Below are 23,904 nucleotides of genomic sequence, written 5' to 3'. Positions count from 1 at the left end.
ACAGTGGTACCTTGGTTCTCATACTTAATCCAAAACCAAAGCATTCTAAAACCAAGGCACACTTTCCCATAGAAAGTAATGCAAAATGGATTAATCCATTACAGACTTTTAAAAACAACCCCTAAAACAGCAATTTAACATGAATTATCTAACGAGACCATTGAACCATAAAATGAAAGCAATAAACAATGTACTGCAGTCACACAATCAATCAATCAATCAATCAATCAGTAGGTGAACTGGGTTTGACACAGTCACAAAAACACAAAATAGCAAAAACATATGGACCTCAGCGTACTCAAAACAGAAGTGTGGCACTCAAAACAGAGCATGTTCAGCTTCCGAAAAAAGTTCGCATACCAGAAAACTTACTTCCGGGTTTGCAGTGTTTGGGTTCCAAGTTGTTTTAGTACCAAGGAGTTTGAGAACCAAGGTACCACTGTATTAGGTTGCTGGTAGGAATAGTTTAAATGTGTGCATTTTACCAGAAGTGTTGAGAAATATGTGAACTATGAATGATGGAGAGTACTGATGATTGATTATGGATAAGGTGCCAGGTGAAAACATTTCTATATAACCAGGTCTTTGGCTGATTAAACATCCTATGTATGACCTTTTAAATGTGTTTGTGGTAGAGTGGTTATTTTGTATTTTGTGTTCTCATTTTCTATTTTTATGTTGTGAACCGCCCTGTGATCTTCGGATGAATTATGGTATACAAATTTAATCAATAAGTTGGCTCTCTTTTCTCTCTCTTTTCCTTCTGGGTGGTTTTGTTGTGTATGTAAAGCTCTGTGTTCACTTACAATAGATAAAATTGAATAAAACATCAAATAAAATCCCACGGTAACCACACCTGACCAACTTATTTAGGCTTCATAAACACTTTGGGAAAACATTACTGTGATTTTTAGAACAAAGTTGTCCCCCATTCCTCAAAACAGTGGCAATTCTTTTGCTCCACAGCCTGCAGCAAATCGATGTATTTTCAGTGAAGACTCCCTGCATCTCCCTTGCAGTCTCCTAAATCAGCAACTTGTGTTTAAAAGGAAAATAAAAACTTTTTTTCTGGGGTAGGCTGTATGCTACACAAGTCCTAAAAGAGCACATTCCTCTCAAAAATGAAGGCAGTAAATAAGGCCTATTCCCCCTTACAATCTTAAAAAGACCCTACAAGATTACTCTTCAGAATCTAAAATAAGGCAGTCGATATGTGGGCAGAGGAAGAGGTTCCTGCTCTGGAAGACCTCCAGTGAATCCAGAAGTTTTATTTTCTGCATCAGGAAGCTCATAATTTATACTGAAGAGGCAGGAGACCTTTCAAAAGTGGTATCAACACTCTTGAAGCTTTCCCCCCTCGGGGCTCTCATTTCTCTTGCTCTCTCATTTTGCCTCCTTGTTTTTTCGAAAAGTTGCTTCCACAACAAGGCCCTTTATCATGGCTGAGGGGCTGCTTTTCCATGATCAGCTGGAAGTGGAATTAAAACAACAGTGTTTCTACACACATATACACCACTTTGAATTGAACTGAAAAGCATTTCAGAACTGTTTAACATATTATAATCTGAGCGGTGAACAAAAATTCAATGTAAAAACAGTAAAATGGTATTGTAAAAACAGATTTAAAAAAGAGGAATTCAGGAATAACAGGGTCTAGACTTACAGACCTAGAAAAGCCTGGGCAATAAGATAAAAACTTACAAAATGTCTGCAACAACAGATGGATGACTTTTAAATATAAAGGCGTATCCCCACTTGCATATGATCAGGGCACATGCTCCCAATGACATGAAAACAGTGTCAAAAGGGGGCAGGGCAGGGCCAGAATGGGTGTAGATGTTGGTTTCTGCTTCCTTCACTGTGCAGCGAAAGTGCTTGTCACGAGACAGGTGTTTACATTCCACAGTCAATTGCTGTTGGAGTTTCTCACGGGAAAGGAGACTGGATGTGACGTACACTGGTTTCCTGTTTTTCACTGTTCTCAGTGGTTGTTCTCTCCATGCTTTAGAGGAGAGAGGATGCTTTCTCTGCTCCGGCAGAGGCAAGATGTTTTTCTGTAACCTACCAGCTTTGAAGTGTAAATAAAATAATATAGAGTATGTGGCACGTACTCATCATTCCGCTGTGCACGGGACACTGCAAATTCAACATTTTTGGTTATCGGGCCCAGAAAGACGCAGTCATCTGAATGCCGGCAAAAGGATCGGAATGCAGAGGGACGGATCGGACGGTATCTGCTCTGCGCGTAAAGATGATTGATGAGGTATGTGCTCATGCTCCGGGCAGCCTGCCAGCTTCTAATTAATGGCTTTATGGCTGGACTCTGAACTTTTATGGCCATTTTGCCGGGCACAGGCAAAGGCTCAAAGGAACAAGCTCCTATGCTGGGGAAACCGAAAGTAACTTTTAAAAGTGCTTTTGGAATAAAGCAGCTGCAGCACTGACGCAGCATGATTTAAAGCAGCAGAGATGACGCAGAAGGCTAATGCCAGAGTCATGATGGCCCTTCAGGATGCGTGTGGGATTCCTAAGCTCAATAAGAAAAACTATGCGGACTGGGTTCTCTATGCAGAGGCTATTCTGCGGAAAGAGGGTCTGTTTGAAGTTATTACAGACACCCCCCCAGCTCCAGTTACAGATGCATGGGAAGCTAAAGATTCCAAAGCAAGGGGAACTCTTACATTGATAGTATCTCCAGAAGAGCTCTGTCTATTGCGTGATAAGACCTCAGCTAGACAAATTTGGGACGCTTTGAGAGAGGCTCACTTGAGGACAGAAGCTGGATCCACTATGTTTTACTTTACCAAGCTGCATAATATGGCTCTTGCTGAAGGTGGAGATGTGCGTACACATCTGATGGAGATGCAGAATCTGAGACATGAGCTGCAACAGAGAGGACTCAACTTTCCAGAGGCTGTGTATTCCTTCATGATACTACAATCTTTGGGTTCAGGTTGGGAGTCTGTTGCCACTCAGATTGCTGTACAGCCAACTGCTCAACTGACAGTGGACTATGTTACTGCCGTGATTCTGAATGAAGCAGACCGCCGGGGTGCTAGCTGCATGGGCAAGGGGGAGTCTTCACAGACATCATCCCAGAGTGCAGTGGAACCACCAGATGGCGCCAAAGCTTTGAAGGCAGTGAAATGCTACTCGTGTGGACGTCTAGGCCATATGAAGAGGGAATGCAAATATCCCAGGGCCAAGACAGAGCAGCGCAGCGGAAGCTCATCGCGTGGAAGAGGCCAGAGCAAAGGCAAAGGTCCGGTGTCCAGGACAACGCAGCACAAGGCAATGGTCTCACGCTTCGCTCCAAAGGTTGCAAAGGTCCAGAAGACGTCTAGATCTTTCTTCGTTGTTGATTCAGCGGCGACCCATCACATGTGCAACGATAAGCGACTGTTCGTGTCTTTTACACCGCAGGAAGGTGCGATTCACCAGGCGGATGACCACACAATCCCCAGTAAAGGCTACGGAACTGTTGTTCTTCACAGTTTGGACTTATCGATACAGGATGTGCTTTATGTACCGGATGCCAAACATAATCTGCTCAGCGTTGGACAGCTGAATGAGCGGAAAATTGACGTTTCCTTTAAGAACAAAAAGTGCATCATCACAAAGAAAAATGATTATGTATTGCATGCTGAATATGTTGATCGTTTGTATGTTTTGTATTTTGATGATGTTGTGCAGGATGACACTTGTTGCATTGCAGGTTCTAACAAAAGTTTGCATGCAGGATGTATTCACGATTTTCACCGAAAATTTGGTCATTTGAATTTTGAGGCTGTATCTAAAATGCCTGCCTTGGTTGAAGGTATGACTATTAAACCCTGCAGGTACCACATGAAGTGCAAGGCAAGCGCAGCAAACAAGGTAAAAAGTGCAAGGCATGCGCAGCAAACAAGGTAAAAATGGCTGCGAAAGGTAAGGTGTCTAGTAGGCAAGCTACAGAACCATACCAGGTTGTTCATGCTGATTTGGTTGGACCACTAGCGCCCTCTTTGGGTGGAAATAGGTACTTCATGGTTCTCATTGATGCATTTTCCAGGTATATTTATGTGTACAATCTCAAGCAGAAATCAGAGGCTTTTCCAAGGTTCAAGGAATTCTGTGCTTGGTTGGAAAATGTGCATGGTAAGAAGATAAAAATTCTTTTCACTGATCGCGCGGGGGGAATTCACTTCTCAGCAGTTTGAAGCTTTTCTGACTGAGAAAGGAATTCAACACGATTTGTCTAGTCCTCGCTCGCCATGGCAGAATGGACTTTGCGAGAGGGCAAATCAAACATTGCTTCAAGGGTTAAAAACCTTGCTGCATGATGCCAATCTTCCAGAGAGTTATTGGGCCGAAGCTCTCTTGTGTTTTACTTACAGTTATAATCGCAGGTTATCTTCAGCGATTGGTTGTACCCCCTATGAGAAGATGTTTGGCAAGAAGCCATACATCAAACACATGAAAATTTTTGGTTCTGACATGCGGGTTCACTCACCACAAAGCTCCAAGTTAGACAAGCGTGGTTTGCATGGTATCTTTCTAGGTTATCAGAAAGGGTCTTACAGAATAATGATGACTGACTCTAAGACAATTAAGCTCACAAGAAGTGTTGAGTACAATGCCAAGTGGGGGGAGAATGTGGGAATTTTCCAATGTTATCCTGATGACAGTGATGAGACTGAGGATAGTCAAAAGCAGCCACAGCAACCCACACCCACTGATGAAGGTTCTGATTCTGAGTCTGAAACTGAATCAGGTGATTCAGAGGATTTCAAGAGTGCGAAAGCCTCTATGCGACCCTCTGAAAGCTCTGATCAAGAATTGGGAGGAACCATTGTTCACAATAGGTCACTTTTCTCCTAAGAAGGAAGAGGAGAGTGTTGAAGACCTAAGGCTAATTCGCAGGTGTCAGGGACTCAGCGGGAGCGCAGGGAGGAGAGGAGATGGAAAGCGAGGGGGAGCAATCCGAGGGCAGCGTAGGAGAATATGACAGCAGCCCGATAGATTCCATGAGCCTCTCCAGCGAATCGGAAGATTCACAGAAGGGGGCGCCGATGGGCAGGGCAAGGGGCGACCCAAGGGGGACACCCCAGAAGCAAGGGGCCAGCGGGGACTCCCAGAGCAGCAGTTGGAAATCAGGAACAGCTTCCCCACCAGAGCGTAGTGGGGGGGAGGAGTCCCAGGTGTCAGAGCCCACATATGCACCACCAGCGAGAGAAGAGGAGTCAGGGTTGACCACGCCTCCATCGGAGAGCGAGTTAACGGTTAAGAGGAAAGTTGCAGGCTGGGCGCGTGCGCCAAGTTCAAAGGTACAGGCGAGCGGCACAGAAGGTAGCCCGGATAGGGAACCAGGTCCTAAAGCCCGCCGGAAGGAGGGGCAAGAATCGTCAGGGTCAGCGTCAGAGGAGTCCAGGAAGGATGAGACCCTAGCGGGCAGGAGGGCCCAGAGGAGAAAGGAACTTAGGAAGAGGTGGAGCAAAGCGAGAGTCTTAAACTGGTGTGGAGGGGGAGGAGACTCAGACAGGACTTCGCCGGTCTAAGGTCGGGACGTAGAGCTGCACGCTGCGGCTTTAAAATGGAGACTGAATCTCAATAAAGACTTTTGTACATAACTACAGCCTAGCGTTGGTCCTCTGTGAGCTGGGACCTGGAGGCAGCTCTGACAGTAAGTCCTGTCTCAGATTTCAAAGAACCTCGCAACGTGAGAGGACGCAGCGAGGGGCGAAGATTGGTGCTTCGCGAGCTCACAAAAGCAGCACAAGATGACTACAGAAGAATGACTGGCAGCTTTGCAAGATGCCGTGGTACAACTTAACGCAGAAATACCAGCGGCAAGGAGGAGAGAAGAGGAATCAGATGCTGTCTGCAAGGATCTGCAAAACAGGTTGGAAATGTTGACTAAACAGGGGCCACCGGCAGCCAAATCAGAAGGGATCGGGCTCGGGAAAAGAGGGGGGAGCCTGGTGTCGCATTTTGATGGGAGTCTGCAGCAATATCCTAACTTCAGAGCAGACGTAGTTTTTGCGCTAAAGTTGCTGGAGAAGGACTTTAGAGATGAGCAGGAGAAAGTAGGCTTCATACTAACGCATCTCCATGGAGAAGCTAAAGCGTGGTTGCGCAATCTGTGGAGAGATAATGATCCAGCCCTCCAAAACGCAAAAGCCTTCATTAAGGCGATGGACGATTGTTTTTTATCGGAAATAGATGTGGATGTCGCTAGAAAAGAGATTCACGGTTTGAAACAAGGCGGAGCACTCAAGAAGTGATCCAGAAGGCGCTGACGATTGGTGTGCGGCTAGAAGAACGTCCCTGGAGCAAAGATGAAGGGCGTTGGGGACGCACGCCAGCAAGGGCACCTCCTTTCTTCCCCAGAGACTCAGCGCGCGCTCAATCCACGCCTCCACTGGGAGGGGGAGAGGAGCCGATGGAGATAGGTGGTGCCAAGGCTCAGTCAGCGACCAGAGCCCTCACACCAGGAGCAGCCAAGGTGAAGCCTCCTAGAGGGAAAAGGAAGTGTTACATCTGCGAAAGTGCTCAGCATATGGCAAAAGAGTGCCCCCAGAGGCTCCGCAAGCACAATGCAGCCTCAGCAAAAGTAACAGAAGCAGCTCAGCAGAGGGAACCGCAGCAGGGAAACGACGAAGTCTGGCTGGAAGCAGAGCCGCTGGGGCCCAGCCAGACGAATCAGTGAAGCAGTCCCCAGGAATCTTACAGCCCACAGACCCCCTCCCGCCCAAACCAGTGGTGCAGCTCACCGCAACACTCCAGCTTCCCAATGGGCTCACCATGGAAGTGCCTATTACCATTGACTCTGGTAGCAATGCAGACTTTATAGGAGTGGATTTCATCAAGCAACATAGCATAGCGCTCCTGCCTGCCACGATGCCCCTGAAAGTAGTGACAGTCGATGGCAGAGAATTGCTGGGGGGACAGGTGGTACAGCAAACGCTGCCAATGGTGATGCGCATTGGAAATCACTGCGAAGTCATCAGCTTCAACGTCACCCAACTGTCAGACACGCCCATAGTGTTGGGCATGAGCTGGTTGGACAGGCACAGCCCGGCATTGGCATGGTACCAGCGTAAATTGACCTTCTGCTCCTCCTACTGCGCAGAACATTGCATCATGACTAACCAGGAGGACGAGGGGCAAGAGGATGACCCACAGCTACAACTGGGCATGCTGCAAGCGGTACCTGACAAGTACAAGGCGTTTTTGGAGGTCTTCTGCGAGAAGGAAGCGGACAAGCTGCCTCCCCACAGACCCTACGACTGCAAGATTGACCTCCTGCCGGGGGCAACGCTGCCGACCGGAAAACTGTACTCCATGTCTGAAGACGAACTGCAAGAGCTCCGGGAGTTCATAGATCACAATTTGAAGCGGGGATTCATCCGAGAATCCAAGGCAGTGGGGGGCAGTCCTGTGTTCTTTGTGAAGAAAAAAGACACGCCCCAGAAGAGGCTCGTAGTTGATTTCAGAATTTTAAATTCGAAAACCAAGCCCACGGCTTTCCCGATGCCCAAGATCGACGACTTGCTCGCGACGGTGAGGAAGGGACGCATCTTCACCAAGCTGGATCTACGAGGGGCGTACAATCTTATACGCATGCGGGAGGGCGACGAGTGGAAGACGGCCATGTTCACGCCCTTGGGCACCTATGAGTATAGGGTTATGCCCTTCGGTTTACAAAATGGCTCCCACTGCTTCCAAGCCTTCATGCATCACGTGTTAGCGGGGCTCCTCTACAAGAAGTGCGTCTGCTTCCTGGACGACATTCTGATCTTCTCGGAATCGCAGGAGGCTCACGAGAGAGATGTCAAGGAAGTCCTGCAAAGACTACGGGAGCACAGGCTTTACGCCAAGCTGGAGAAATGCCACTTCGACATGACGGAGGTGGATTTCCTGGGCTACAAGCTGTCCGACAAGGGAATCGCCATGGACAGCGCCAAGGTACGATCAGTACTGGACTGGAAGAGCCCGCGCAATCGGAAGGAGGTCCAGAGGTTTGTCGGCTTTGCTAACTTTTATCGCAAGTTCATCAAGGGTTTCGCTATGCAGACGGCGGCCATCACGGACACCCTCAGCTCCAAGAAGAAGAAGTTCATCTGGACGGAGCAGGCGGAGCAGTCCTTTCAGAAACTCAAGCGTCTTTTCGCTTCCGAGGAACAACTGATGCATGTGAACCCCAGCAAGCCCATGAGGGTGGAGACGGATGCCTCCGACAGAGCCGTGGGGGCAGTCCTGTTGCAGAAAGACCCGCAAGGGGATTGGAGGCCGTGTGCTTTCTACTCCAGGAAACTCAGCAAGTCAGAGCAGAACTACACCATCTGGGACAGAGAGTTGCTGGCCATTCATGCAGCATTCAAGGCGTGGCGGCACTTCCTCATCGGAGCCAAACACACGGTGCAAGTTCGCACGGACCATAAGAACCTGGAGTACTGGCGCACGGCGCGGTTCCTGAACCAGAGACACATCCGCTGGGCGGAGTTCTTTGCGGATTTCGACTTCAGGATAGAATATATCCCCGGAGACAACAACATCATGGCTGATGCGCTATCCAGGAAGCCGCAGTATCTGGAGGAAGCAGCACCGGTAGCGGCCAAACACATTTTCGCACCCAAGGCGTGGGCATGCGCTTCTGCCACAGTAGACCTGGAAGCGATACGGCGCGAGCTGCAAACAGATTCCTTCGCGTGCTCCAAGATGGAGGAGGTGCGCAGCGGCACGGCGAAGGACGACGAGTTCCAGATACGCGACGGACTGCTCCTCCGCAAGGGGGCCATCTACGTACCGGGAGATGAACTCCGCGCGACAGTACTGCAACAGCTACACGACGCACCCAGCGCCGGACATTTCGGCAAGGAAAAGACGGTGGAATTAGTAGCCAGAGACTTTTGGTGGCCCAAGATGCGGGGAGAAGTCGCGGATTACGTCACGAGGTGCGACACATGCCAAAGGGCCAAGCCAGTACACAGACCGCCGGCGGGACTGTTAGAACCGCTACAGACCCCGTCCGAACCGTGGGAGAGGGTAGCCTTGGACTTTGTCACTGACCTGCCCAGCTCGAGGGGCAAAACAGCAGTACTCGTGGTAGTCGACATGTTCACCAAGATGGCGCACTTCATTCCTTGCGCGAAGGTGGCCACAGCGGAACAGACAGCCAAGCTGTTCATAGACCACGTGTTCAAGGTACACGGCCTGCCACGGTCTATCCTGTCCGACAGGGGGCGCCAGTTCATCTCGAGTTTCTGGCGGAAGCTGATGGGGATCCTGAACGTCAAGGTCAACCTAGCGTCGGCAAGACACCCGCAGACCAACGGACAAGCGGAGAGGGTCAACGCCGTCATGCAGCAGTACCTGAGATGCTACGCGAACCAGCAGCCCTCGACCTGGGTGGACTACCTGCCCCTGGCCGAGTTTGCCTACAACAACACACAACACGTGTCCACGGGGGTGACACCGTTTTTTGCCAACCACGGGCGACATCCCAGGACCTTCCCGGGCTTAGAGAAAGAGGGGGAGGGAGAGCCACAGGGAGCAGAGGCATTGGCAGAGGAGTTACAGGAGGTCCATGAACAGCTCCGTAGACAGTTAGACCTAGCAAAACACGTATACAAGATGCAAGCAGACAAACACAGAAGAGTGGGGGAGGACATACGGGTAGGGGACTGGGTCTGGTTAGCGGCCCAGGCAGTGCCGGCCAGATCCTTAGCTAAGAAGAAGCTAGGACACAAGCAGTTGGGCCCTTACCTAGTCGAGGCACAGATCAACCCAGTGGCTTTCCGTTTGACACTACCGGAGGGTTCCAGAATGCACCCGGTCTTTCATAGATCGGTGCTAACGCCCTACAAGGCACCTCACAGGTTTCAGGAGCCAGGGACAGCTCCCAGTCCGCTTAGAGATGCACCCATGACAGGGGGGTCGCCGAGGGCGGGGCCACTCAACGAGGTGACGGAGATTTTGGACTCGAGATGGGGGGAAGAGGGAGTCGAATATCTCATCGCAAGGGAAGGTGCCCCGGCCAGCGCCAACAGCTGGGTGCCGTACTATGCGGTGGAGGAGCACTACCTCAAAGACGAGTTCCACGCACTCTTCCCACACAGGCCCATGCCGGAGGATTATTTTGACGAATATCTTTTCACCCCCACACTCTCAGCCAGTACGTTTCAGGGGTTCTCCTCGGCTGAGGAGACGGTTCCAGAGACTACCTCGCCGGAGGGGTCGGTCTCAGACTTGGGTGCGGAACGCTCTTATTGGTGGGACACTCAACCCGAGGAGGAGTGGCGCAGGAGACTGCTCAGAGGGCCCTGGCACGCAGACTACCCAGAGGAAATGGGGGAACAAGGGGGCATGGACGGGTTGGGGGAGGATCCTGGGTTCGAGCACGCCGGCAACGAGATGGAAGCGGAGGAGAGCGACGTCGATGTAACCGTCACGGACTGGCAGCATGCCAGGGGGGAAGACCGGTATCCGGCATGCACCCCCACAGCATTGGAGCACCCGGAACCCACGCCAGAAGAGGGGGAGGGGGGAAGGGGAGGCTTCGAGGGGGGGATGGATGTCAGGGACTCAGCGGGAGCGCAGGGAGGAGAGGAGATAGAAAGCGAGGGGGAGCAATCCGAGGGCAGCGTAGGAGAATATGACAGCAGCCCGATAGATTCCATGAGCCTCTCCAGCGAATCGGAAGATTCACAGAAGGGGGCGCCGATGGGCAGGGCAAGGGGCGACCCAAGGGGGACACCCCAGAAGCAAGGGGCCAGCGGGGACTCCCAGAGCAGCAGTTGGAAATCAGGAACAGCTTCCCCACCAGAGCGTAGTGGGGGGAGGAGTCCCAGGTGTCAGAGCCCACATATGCACCACCAGCGAGAGGAGTCAGGGTTGACCACGCCTCCATCGGAGAGCGAGTTAACGGTTAAGAGGAAAGTTGCAGGCTGGGCGCGCGCGCCAAGTTCAAAGGTACAGGCGAGCGGCACAGAAGGTAGCCCGGATAGGGAACCAGGTCCTAAAGCCCGCCGGAAGGAGGGGCAAGAATCGTCAGGGTCAGCGTCAGAGGAGTCCAGGAAGGATGAGACCCTAGCGGGCAGGAGGGCCCAGAGGAGAAAGGAACTTAGGAAGAGGTGGAGCAAAGCGAGAGTCTTAAACTGGTGTGGAGGGGGAGGAGACTCAGACAGGACTTCGCCGGTCTAAGGTCGGGACGTAGAGCTGCACGCTGCGGCTTTAAAATGGAGACTGAATCTCAATAAAGACTTTTGTACATAACTACAGCCTAGCGTTGGTCCTCTGTGAGCTGGGACCTGGAGGCAGCTCTGACAGTAGGTCACAAAGAGCAAAAAAAGCAAACCTCCAAAGAGATTTGCTGATGAGTTTGCTAAGATAGCAGTAACAGCTGTTAAAAGCTCCAAAAAGGTATTTGAACCTTCAAGTTTCCTAGAAATCCAGGATTTGGATTCAAAGGAAGCTGAGCCATGGTTAAATGCCATGAAGGCTGAGCTTGATTCCTTAGAAAGGAACAAAACATGGGAACTTGTTCCAATAGTTCCAGGAATGAAACTGCTTGGAAGCAAATGGGTCTTCAAAGCGAAGACTGATCAAAATGGCAAGATAGTCAGACACAAAGCCAGATTGGTAGCCAGAGGTTTTGCACAGGTACCAGGTGAAGACTATCATGAGACCTACTCACCCACAGTGAGGTATGAGAGCATTAGGCTTATGCTCAAGTTAGCTGCAGAGGAGAATTTACACATTAGTCACCATGATGTGAATACAGCTTTTCTGTACGGATCTCTAGATGAATCACTTTATATGCTTCCACCTGATGGCGTACAGGTAAAACAGGGATTTGTTTGTGCTCTGAAGAAGTCCCTTTATGGTCTCAAACAAAGTGCATGGTGTTGGCACACAAAACTCACTGAAGTGTTGTTTTCTCTAGGTTTTATGCAAGGGAAAGCTGATCCATGTGTATTTGTCAAAGAGGAGGGGCAAAAGAAACTGTATTGCTTGTTTTATGTTGATGATCTTTTATTCTTTTGGAAGGATGTCACAATGTACAATAACGCCCTAGCTCAACTGAAAGAACACTTTGACATGAAAGATCTTGGTGAGGTAAACAACTACCTATCTCTGGAAATAGAAAGAGATCAAGATGGTAACATTCTAGTACACCAGTCACGGAAAATTGCTGATGTGTTAAGCAAACTAAACCTGATGGATGCTAACCCTGTAGACACACCGATGACAACAGGTTATCAGGTAGATGACACTGAAGAAGCATTTTCTGACACTACACTGTACAGAAGTGTGCTAGGCAAGCTAAACTTCATTGCCAGATGTTCAAGACCTGACATTGCTGTTAGCTGTAATTTGCTAAGCAGACAAGTCAACAATCCTACTGTTAAGGATTGGAAAGCTCTGAAATGCATAGCGCGGTATTTGAAAGGCACTATGCATTACCGACTGAGATTTAACAATCAGAAGTCTGGTGGTCTTGAGATATTTGCAGATGCAAGTTTTGGAAGTGACACTAAAGACAGGAAAAGTACGTCTGGAGTTTGCTATATGTACAATCAGGGTCTATTTGATTGGTCATGCAAGAAGCAAACAACAGTTAGCTTAAGTACTTGTGAAGCTGAACTGAATGCACTGTCTTATTCTCTCAAAGATTGTGAATGGTTGTTACAATTGTGCAAAGACATGAAAATTCCTGTCAAATGTCCAATCCAGGTTTACCAGGACAACAAAGCATGTTTGGCTTTGCTGAATTCTGAAGGTTGTAAGCAAAGCACGAAGCATTTGCAATTGAAGGTGCAACATGCTAGGGAACGTATTCAGAAGGGACTCGTAACGGTGTCCTATATGCCAGGTAATGAAATTCCTGCTGATGTATTGTCCAAGATTGTATCAAGGGATCAACACTGTACCTATGTGCAGAAGTTGGGTTTGTACTGATATTGTACGAACACGCTGCCCAGTGATGTTCACAGAAAGGGGAAGGATGTTGGTTTCTGCTTCCTTCACTGTGCAGCGAAAGTGCTTGTCACGAGACAGGTGTTTACATTCCACAGTCAATTGCTGTTGGAGTTTCTCACGGGAAAGGAGACTGGATGTGACGTACACTGGTTTCCTGTTTTTCACTGTTCTCAGTGGTTGTTCTCTCCGTGCTTTAGAGGAGAGAGGATGCTTTCTCTGCTCCGGCAGAGGCAAGATGTTTTTCTGTAACCTACCAGCTTTGAAGTGTAAATAAAATAATATAGAGTATGTGGCACGTACTCCTCATCATTCCGCTGTGCACGGGACACTGCAAATTCAACAGTAGAGTGGGGCAGAGCGGGGGTGGAACAGGGGAGTCCCCACTTGCAGGCATCCTGGAATGGAACCCCCACATAAGTGCGGATTCCCCTGTTTATAATTTTATCCTATCCTTCATCAAAGAAGTCAAAGGCGTGCAGGGCAATAAACAACAAAAACTAATTTTGATCTATCTCCTGGCATACTGCAAAGCCTCAAGGCAGATTACAACAGTTAAATACAAGCCATGGATAAAAATAACAATTAAAAAAACATAAAAGCAGAAATAGAAATAATAATAATAATAATAATAATAATAATAATAATAATAATAATATACCCATAAACTAGTAAAACCTCACATGAACACAGTTAAAAGTATCATTGTTGTATAAACTTTTGTTAAATGCTACTTTTATCTCAGGCCAAAATCATTGGTCCTAGTGGGAACACAATTGGGGAGTTCAGATAGGAGAAAAGGCTTGGGAAAAGGTTCACTATGGATCTCTTTCAGCTCAAATCAGGGAATTCTCCCTGCACTGTGAAATTAAGGGAAGTGTGAATATCAAAGAGTGGCTGTATTTTGGTTCACATATTATTTTGGAAAATGTGGACTCAGTAGGCTTTGCCTTTAAATGCAAACTGAAATGAATTTCTCTGCCATCCCTTATTATAGATAATGGGGATGGATAATTTTTTGGTCTCTCTTTTCACTTCTTTGCTTGCTGTACGATCCGTTAGCCTTTGTGCTGTTTAGAGGAAATCGAGAATAATATTCAGTCACTGGGAAAGCACAGCAGCTCTTTTGCTTCCTGTTGTAAAACAGCAAAAGTAGTCTTGTCTCTATTTTAGCATGAATAGAAGAAAAATAGCCTTGCTAATCCCCCATTTATCAAGGAAGACTGAAGGGCAATCATTGAACAAGCTTTGGGATAGCCTTTCCATACTGTATTTTTTGTCTATATTGCAAGTGGTATAATTACAAAAATTGGTGCGGACACACACACATATATATATTTGCATTATTGTCACAGTTAGGAAATATTTCAAGCCATCAGAAAAGACACTTTCAACTCTTAACTGGGGAGATTATTGCAATTCTTAATTTTAGTTTCAATTTAGGTCCACTTTTCAGAGATTCCCCATCACTGCCCTCAGATCACCTGCTGCTATGGAGCCATGTAGCTGCCACAGAATAAACAACAACAACAAAATCTAAATAACTTTCAGGAACTACAATATAGCTATCCATTCTGACCTAGATGGTCACTTACTGATTCATTTGCTTTAAAAATAAAAATCGATTTTCACTTTCCATGATAAAATAATTCCTAAACAGTACCAATAAAACTCAATGAAATCATAGTCGGCCAACTATGCAACAACACAGATTCAACCAGAAGCCTGAGCGAGTAAGTAGCTGTTTGCACAGCACCCTGCACTTGTAAGACTTGCCGCCAACTGTAGAGAGAGATTTGTCCACAAACAGGGTGCATGTATCAAGAACGTTTCTTGAGTTGCCACATATCAAATATATCAGACCTTAAAATCCCAACTGGTATCTAAGAGAGAAAGTGTTTAATTTTGGATCCGTCCCATTTACTTTAGAGGAACTATTACAGTGGTACCTCGGATTACATACGCTTCAGGTTACATACGCTTCAGGTTACAGACTCCACTAACCCAGAAATAGTGCTTCAGGTTAAGAGCTTTGCAGAACAGAAATTGTGCTCCAGCGGCGCAGCGGCAGCAGGAGGCCCCATTAGCTAAAGTGGTGCTTCAGGTTAAGAACAGTTTCAGGTTAAGAACAGACCTCCGGAACGAATTAAGTACTTAACCCGAGGTACCACTGTATTGAGCAACCAGGATAAGTCTGTCAAGAGCCACTTGAGGCACAGAGTCAGTATTGCTAGGAATACCAGTTGCTGGGGACCACAAGTAAGAGAGTGTTATTGTGCCCATGCCCTACTTGTGTACTTCCCAGAGGGCATCTGATCCCACAGGATGTTGGACTTGATTGTCCCTTTGTTTGATCCAGCAGCATGGGCATAGTCAAGGGGGGCAGGGAGGGGCAGCTGCCCTCCACCTAATCAATAAAAAACTAACTAAGGTTCTGTCTCCACCCAACAAAAATTCTGGCTAGGCCCATGTCCAGCAACTCTGTTTTGTCCCTGTGTTGTGTGGTCTTGGCTAAAAGATTCCAGTTCAAACGGACCTAAGTGTGCCTTGCCTCCTTAGTCTCTTGCCTGGTTCTCATCAAGCGATGAAATATGCCTTGTTGTGGGTTGCATTCTTGAATACAACACTTAAAACAATTACATCTACAATTATTAAAGTAATTCAAATGAATAGCTACTTTGTAATGTAATTATTTGCTACAAATGAACATAAATGATTTCAATATATTAAACATTTGTTTGAGCAGCTGTTGAAATCTGTCTTCATTAAAAGTGCCTGTGGGCTAGGCAAACCCCTGGCAGATGCCTATTTATCAACACTCACCACTTTACAATTCTGAGTTTTAATTTCTTTCACCGGTGCCAATTCTTCGTTTTCTTCCCTCGGCCTTATACTAGGTACTAGAGGCGGACATGTTGATTCAGAAGTCTATTGCATTCTTTAAAGAGCTGTACATATGATGTAACTACGCTGGAATGGCTTTATTCGTTTGAATGGAACCATAGCAGAGTGCATGGCTTATATAGCCTCTAAATGCAGAAACTTACCTGTGGGCCAAAATAAGAACAAGTTGCAGAAAATGTAGATGTATGCTTAGTTTGTAAGAATATTTTAATTGAGAAATATGGTGGTTTATTTGACAATCTGGCGGCTGAAGAGGAATCAGAAATGGGGCAGGGATTAATTTAGTTGGAACATGGAAGCAGAAACACAGGACTGTGGAAAGGAGCAGCAGAGTGGAAAATATAGACATTATTCCCATGAGTTAATGGTCCATAACCCTTCCAGAGTTTAGATTTTCATACTTTTTGACACCAGGGGTGCAGAACCTGTGTCCCTCCTCTACATTTGGACTCTAAATGCCATCAGCCCCAGCCAACATGGCCATTGGTTAGACATGATGGGAACTGTAGTCCAGCAACATCTGAAGCAACACAGATTTCCCATCCCTTTGCTACAAGTCCACTTACCTTATTTGGTGGGTGGCACTGTGGCTGGGCCCTGGGCCCCATGGTGGTCCGGCCAGGGGATGGAGACTTGCGCCCTCCTCGCTACCACTTGCCCATGCCAGTGGCACTGGGCAGGGCCCCACTGACCAATCAGCGCTGACAGGGGGTGTGACCACAGGGAATTTAAACCACGGGCCAGCAGGGAGACTATCCTCTCGGGCCGTTTGCTGGATCTCCCACCCACCGGCCCTCTTTTTCTGCTTTGCTGCAATACGGCCTTGCTATGGACAAATGTTGGTCACCATATTTTGGGATGGGGCGGAAATTCTTCCATTTGGCAATTGGCTCCAGCCATTTGGTTTTTGCCTACCTTGTAACAATTGCCACAACTTTGAGAGATAGTCTGGCTTTACCAGATGCCTAAGCCAAACTGCTTGCATCTGTAACCAATAAAGTATTTGAACCCATAAACCAAAATCCGCTTTTTCGTGTGTTTTATTTATCCACTGGGGAACTGCGGGTCATGGGGCCTTGGCACGCAAGAACAGATTCAACACTGACAAGCATTAGCTAGGGCTGTGGAGGTTCCTAGAACCATTTCCTTTACAGAATATTTTTGTGCAGAGGAGGAAGAAGTTCTTTTGGCAGAAACCCTGTTGTGTTAAGTAGCATTTTAATAGGTAAATAATGGTTATTATGGTACAGGAATGAAAAGAAGGAATCTCTAAAGACTTTGGCTTTGGGGGAGAAGAGATACAGGGGCCATTAAATGTCTCTGTATAATCTAAGTAACAACTCATTTAAATATTATGTCTTAGCTGCGTGCTGCTTCTTTTATGTTGTTTAACTTTACACCCTCTATATTCATGCAGATGTAAATTTGGCATCTGGATGGAGCTAAGGAAACATAAAAGTATCAAACCACATCTAATTCCCATCCGTCCAGGTTTATGCTATAAATAAATTATGCCGCAGACCTCTAAGAGAGAGAGGATGAACAGCCTGCATCAATGCATAAAGAAGTAGCTTGTAAGAATTGAGTGCAATGTGTAAATATTAGCTTCTTTTCTAAATGCAAAAATGTCTAAAGGATGTCCAGAAATTCATCAACTTTGAGGGCAGGCCACTTGCACATATATTTATCAGCATTTAGATATTTGTGGAAATGCTGGTTCAGCCAAAAACCTCCCAACTTCTTTCAAGTCATCAGACTTAGTATATCTGTTAGCATTTCCACAGAAGGTAGGAACTAAAGTCGATAGCAAAGGTTGGAGCAATGATTCCAGGGCAAGGGCACATTCCTTTTTGTAAAAACCCAACTATCTGTGTCCAAATTAATTAGAAGGTGTTGCAATGGGCAGGCTAATAGTTTTGGATTCTTCTCCTTGGAGCCTAGTTAGGTTGTCACCTGTCAGAGAATGGTAGCAATTCAAGTGGACTGAAAGGGCAATTCACCTTTCTTTATGGAATTACATGGAATTTACTAGGAAAGGAAAGCACTAAGTACATTTGATTGTGTGACTCCCCAGGAGTGGCTCACTGCAACAGGTCGGTTTTCCCTGAGCTGCAAAGTGATTTTGAGGATTACCTGATGTTGTAGCAGAGCCAACACTGTCTGTGCTTGAAGGAGCCGTGTGTATGTTTAGCCTGGAAAAAGAGGAGACAGAGGAGATATGATAGCCATCTTCAAATATCTAAAGGGCTGTCACATGGAAGATGGCTTCAAATTAGAAGAAAAGATTTCAACTAAACATCAGGAATAACTTTCTGACAGTAAGAGCTATTTGACAGTGGAATGGTCTCCTGGGTCCTGGTTGCTTCAGCTGTGGATCATCCTGGCTCAGATTGGATCTTCTTTATGGGCTTCCCACAGGCATCTGAATGGCCACTGTGAGAACAGAATGATGGACTAAATGGGTCATTGGCTTGATCCAGCAGGCCCTTCTTATATTCTGAACTAGCTAAGTCTCAGTCTGATTTAGGGTGGGTGGTCCTGGGATAAAAAGAGGTGTAGAATTTCACCAACAGTGAGGCTTTAATTGTTAGTTATTGTTGCATTCTAGAGGTTATTTTGTTACAGCATTTGGGAATGCTACAATATGCCTTTGCAATATTAATGTTTTAATGGATTGTTTTACAGGATACTTTAATCTGTATTTTAACAATGCAGTTCAATTGGTTTTATGATTTGCAAACCACTTAGAAGAACATTAAGTGGTAGATGAATAAATAATACTGATATGGATAAAAATCTGAATAAATACATAGATTGTATATTACTACTAGGGCAGTGTACCAGATCCAACCAAATCTCAGAACCTGAACTAAATTGGGCCAATTTGCTTAGATTGGGTTGAGGCAGCCTTGGATCACTTCAGGTTGGATTGGGTCAACCCAGGGCTGTCAGAGGGGGTTAAATCCTGATTAAACATATGATTGGGAACGAGAAAGGGAGAGGCATATGCCATGACTGTACAAGGCTCTAAATAAATTTTGCACTCTGCCAAGACCATCCAGGTTGGATTGGAGCCACTACAAATCGCCATATTTACTCCTGAATTGGATTGCATAGATCTTATAAGATAAGCTGGTTGTGAATGCCCTCTCTGCAATAAAGCATTTAGTCCAAGGATGGGGAATCTCAGGCCTAGGGATGGAATGAGGCTTCCAGGCCTGCCTACCTTGCCCTTGGGGCTCTCCAAACACCACACACCTACCTCCCCACCACATGCTTCACACCTTGAGTGTTTTTGCCTTGCTAGACAGTGTCTGGTAACTCTGGAAAAGTAGCTCTGTGAGGGGAATAAGAATCTCCTAACAACGGGATGTAGGTGGAACTAGGGAAGCGGGTGGTGCTGTGGTCCAAACCACAGAGCCTAGGGCTTGCTGATCAGAAGGTCGGCGGTTCGAATCCCCGTGAGGGAGTGAGCTCCCGTTGCTCAGTCCCAGCTCCTGCCAACCTAGCAGTTCGAAAGCACTCAAAGTGCAAGTGCATAAATAGGTACCGCTCTGGCAGGAAGGTAAACGGTGTTTCCATGTGCTGCTCTGGTTCGCCAGAAGCGGCCTAGTCATGCTGGCCACATGACCCGGAAGCTGCACGCCGGCTCCCTCGGCCAATAAAGCGAGATAAACGCCACAACCCCAGAGTCAGCCACGACTAGACCTAATGGTCAGGGGTACCTTTACCTTTACCTGTTAACAACGCTCAGCACCTTTAGCAAATTACAGTCCCCAGGATTCTTTGGGGAAAGTGGTATGATACTACTTTAAATGTATAGTGCAGATGTGGCCTTACCCATGCCCTTCCCCCACCCACCTCCCACTTCACTGTGTTTGTTTGCTATGGAAGTCTCCTCCATTGAGCATGCTGTCACAGCTCTGATTTTAAGTGCTGGTAAAAGGTCACTGAAATAAGTCCACCCATAACCAAGCGAGCTAAAGGATATAGCCATTAAAACCAATCATCAAATCACTCCTAGTCCACCCCTGACCCAGCAAGGGGAGCTACTGATTTATAGTCGTTTCTGAAATGCTGTGTTATTTTGTGATAGGTGTATATATCATGTTTTTGCTAGTTGTTCCTCCGATGTCAGCAATCCACTTGCAAATCTCACTTTCCAAAGGTTTATTACCTGCTCATAAAAATATTCTTTATGCCACAATGAAATTTGGCAGCCGTGCTAGTGAATTGTATAATTTCTTTTTCAGAATAAACAATTATACAGCCAAGCATTCAGATGAAGCCGATTTCTAACACAGACCAATTTCTTTTATCCATTAAATTCAAAGGCAAACTCTTTAGTGTATGGGAGCGTGTGTGCAGTTATCAAACTGTAGCATTCAAAAAAGGATGCCATTGTTCAAGCTGTTTGTTTTTGCTTTATGAGAAAGGATGGTAGTGGTTGTCAAATCATTTTTATAGTATAATAGAAATGTCTAGCCTCAGTTGTGTTTAAGTGTTGACTGAAGGTCGGCAGGTACCAATTTTCAGAAACTACTAAAATGGCATCTTCTGCCTAATTATTAAAACCTAAGGCAGAGGAGGGCAACCTTTTTCTGTTGAGAGCTACATTCCCTCAAGGATAATTGGGGGGCTGTATACCAGTGACGGGTGGCAATGGAACCAAAAGCAAGGGGGACCAGAGTTGGGTGGGTGGGGTCACCTCTATTTCACTCTTTTTGCCATTCCCCTCTCTTTCCTACCCCTTCTGCTCACCCTTCCCCCTTTTTGTTGTCCCACATGAAGCTCGGCCCTTGTGACCTAAGATATAGGAGCTATATTGTTGAAAGACTGACCATTCCTGTAGAACAGCAGCTGCTCCTTTGTATTCCTCAGGATTCAGAGAGACTCAAAAGAGTGATAGTGACGCTGGAAGATATAGCAGAGAACTCACATAGTAAGAGGATCCCAACAGAATCTGCATGTAGCTGATTGTAAACCATGTTTGCCACACAACCATTCATTTAATCATGGTGTCAAATCTAGAAATGAGGGGAAGGCTTGGAAAGGGAATTTCACCAGTCTGACCCCCCTCTGAATCAGTCCTAGATCCCTCAGAAGTTTGGCTCATAGGTGCTCAATTCTCTGCTACCACTCTTCCCAGCCACTAGTTCTGGATGCATCTTTCCAAATTCAAACCTTATTGAGGGAAGAAGCTTTGCAAGTAACCTAACTTTCAGGCTTAAAGACTATGAGGAATGGAGCTCCAAAGGTGTCCTCAAGCGTGAGCAGCAGTATCCACTGATACTGCTTCCCAGTGCCAACTGGCTATGGCTATGCTTGCTTGTGATGGCATGCAGGAATGCCTAGGGTTGCTGAGAGACTTCCTTGACAGCAGTCCCCTTCAGTAATGTAGTGTGCTTGTTAAGAGTGCCAGACTGGAGACCAGCGTTCAAATCCCCACTAGGTAACATCCAACTAATCACTGTCTCTCAGCCTAATCAGAATCACAGGGGAGAACCATTATTTGTGTGCCACCTTGGGCTCCTTGGAGGGAAGGTGTGATCTAAATGTAATTATTAAGTTAATAATAATAATAAACAAGGCAAGCTGGAAAAGGCGAGGCAGCAGTGGAGAGGGCTGACTTGGTGTGGATTGGTGGCAATGAGGTGATGTGGCTCTAGCTTCAGATAAAAATACATAATAAAAAGACCCAAAATATGAAAATAATACCGTAATGAACTCTAGGAACTTCAGGAAAACTCTAAGAATGCCTTCCAGAGAGAAACAGAATAAATACCACTTTCATGAAACATAATCTATTATAGCTGTGAGTATGCTTTCTCATGTGACTAATCCTTAATTATCATAAACAGATGTTAAAGCAACATAGATAATCCAAGTTTGCTGTTGAGTCCATTAAGACTCAGTGTGAAGATCCAAAATGTCTAATATATCTCTAATGTTCGACTTGGATCTTGCCCTTTATACAGAGGCATGTGTGTCTGTTCCATAGATAAGTAAATAAACAAGCACCTCAGCAGTAGGTTTACATTCTGCAAAATGTGAAGTCTGTGGATGTTCCAAAGCATCGGTATGAATTTTACTCTTATGTACACCAGTAAAAGTTGCTAAAGCTCTTCTGGCTTGTCCTACATACCTTGTGCCCTTGCCGCTTAACATAAATGCACTGTTATGATGTCAGCCTGTGCCAAAGTCTGCACTGATTGACTCAATCCACATCTTCAACTCACCAGTTTGGATGTTCCTAAAGTTGAGATTGAATCAAAATCTCAAAGGAATTCAATTCTTAACCTGGCAGAATCTCTCCTTTCATTTTTTTACTATTACCCCACTTCAGGAAACAGGCCACCTTGCGTGACAATTATTTTACTAACCTATGTCTCCCAGGAGCCTGCCTTGTCTAGACTTTCCTATTTTCCACAGCTCTGTAAGTGAAGACTAGTCCATTAAAAGCATTCAATTTACAACTGTAACACTCAAATTTGGCATTTTGGTGACATATTGGACAAGTCATCTAGGGATGACAAATTAATTTCACTTTAAAATCCAAGCAGAAAGGTCCTGAATTAGTGCTTCTATGCATTACTTTATCCAGCACCATTGACTTGTGAATCTATATGCATGGAGTTATAATATACAATATATAGTAATAGATTTTAATTGCATTGGGCCATGGTGAAAATTGGATTGCTGGCAGATCATCACTGCTGACCTTGTGCAGCTGTGCAGGAGAATGCTAATGCAAGGCCTGCTCATTCAGCAAATCAACAACATGGAGGTTGTATCAAATATCACGAAGCCAGATCAAAATCACATTCTGTGTCCGAATGGCCTTTGTGAGGAACAAAGCCATGTAAATGAAAGCAAGTTCTTAGTTTCTTCATTTTCCTGGTCATGAAGGACCTTTTAGCACATTATGCATTATTCCCCTGTTGTTGTGGTTGCATTTTCAAAAACAGCTCTCCCCTCGCCCCACTACCATAGGAGAAAGTTGCCAACAGGAAGTTAACAAGAGAGCAAGAATATAGTCTCTTTCCCCTACCCTGGGACAAGAGGAATGGCCTGTAAAATATGAAGACAACCTCTGGGTTCAACAGGGCATTGGATTCCAGCTGCTGGGGATAAAGCAGTAAGGAAGGGCAAGGACACTGCTTTCGTTCAGACCACAAAACAACTCAGGCTGTAAACCTATGAACACTGACCCCACTGGGCGCAATGGGACTTGCTTCTAAGCATGCATAAGATCAAGGCAGTGAATATAATTGTGGACTAGTGACTACCCAATTTAAGAATAATGTCTTCAAACTCAAAATCCCCTGGAAGCTGCCATTACCTATAGTGGAATTCTTTGCACAATTTAGCGCTCACAAGTTGTACATCTTTTGGCCACACTCACATGTTACCACCGGGCAATTCTCAGGAACTATGTGCTCCACCCACCTCTGCGTGGCATGGTTTTGCAATTTATTGCTACAGGTTTCTTGACGTTGAAACACATAGTGGAAATATAGATTTACTTGAAGTGCTCTGTTTCCCTGGCACAACACAACACATGCACACACAGTCTTTTAGCAGTAAGGAAAGTAAAGGGGAAATGCATTGAAGAGTGTAGAACAAACAAATGATGGGATGTATAAAAAAACCCCACAAGCAAATCTGCTTGATTGCTCATTGTTGTATAATCTCCTCCTGCAAATAAATCACAATGAATCCTCAAGACCAGACATAGTCTAAACTCCTCAAAAGACTTGTGCAAGCCAACCAATAAAAAGGTCTGGAGGAGCCCCCATTGTCACCTCTCACATTCATACTGCTTTTAACACTGATTCAAGAGATAATTGTGATGGGTCTATCACAATTTACTTAGCCTTTTCTATAGAACACCCTTGATGTGATTCCCCCTCCCACCCACCATACACAGAGTATGGCAAAATATCACTTTAAAAAACAGGCAACGCAGCCATCACAGGGACAAAAATACCCCTACTACTACATGTGCTGCATCTTCATTTTGTCAGCATCCCTCCACAG

General features: G+C 46.1%; 1 long non-coding RNA gene across 1 annotated transcript; it reads right to left on the bottom strand.

Moving 5' to 3' along the window:
- Positions 1–926: 926 nt before the first annotated feature.
- LOC307226612 lies at positions 927–21,960 on the bottom strand. The gene is made up of 4 exons (XR_013843522.1): positions 21,886–21,960; positions 20,706–20,778; positions 17,998–18,056; positions 927–1,035 (listed from the first exon to the last, which is right to left on the bottom strand). It is a non-coding gene; the product is annotated as an uncharacterized lncRNA (long non-coding RNA).
- Between the last annotated feature and the right edge of the window lie 1,944 nt (positions 21,961–23,904).

This window comes from Podarcis cretensis (assembly GCF_951804945.1).
Source record: "Podarcis cretensis genome assembly, chromosome: 1".
Lineage (NCBI taxonomy): Eukaryota > Metazoa > Chordata > Lepidosauria > Squamata > Lacertidae > Podarcis > Podarcis cretensis.
Note: the sequence above shows the minus strand (reverse complement) of the source record. Positions and strands in the feature narration are given on the sequence as shown.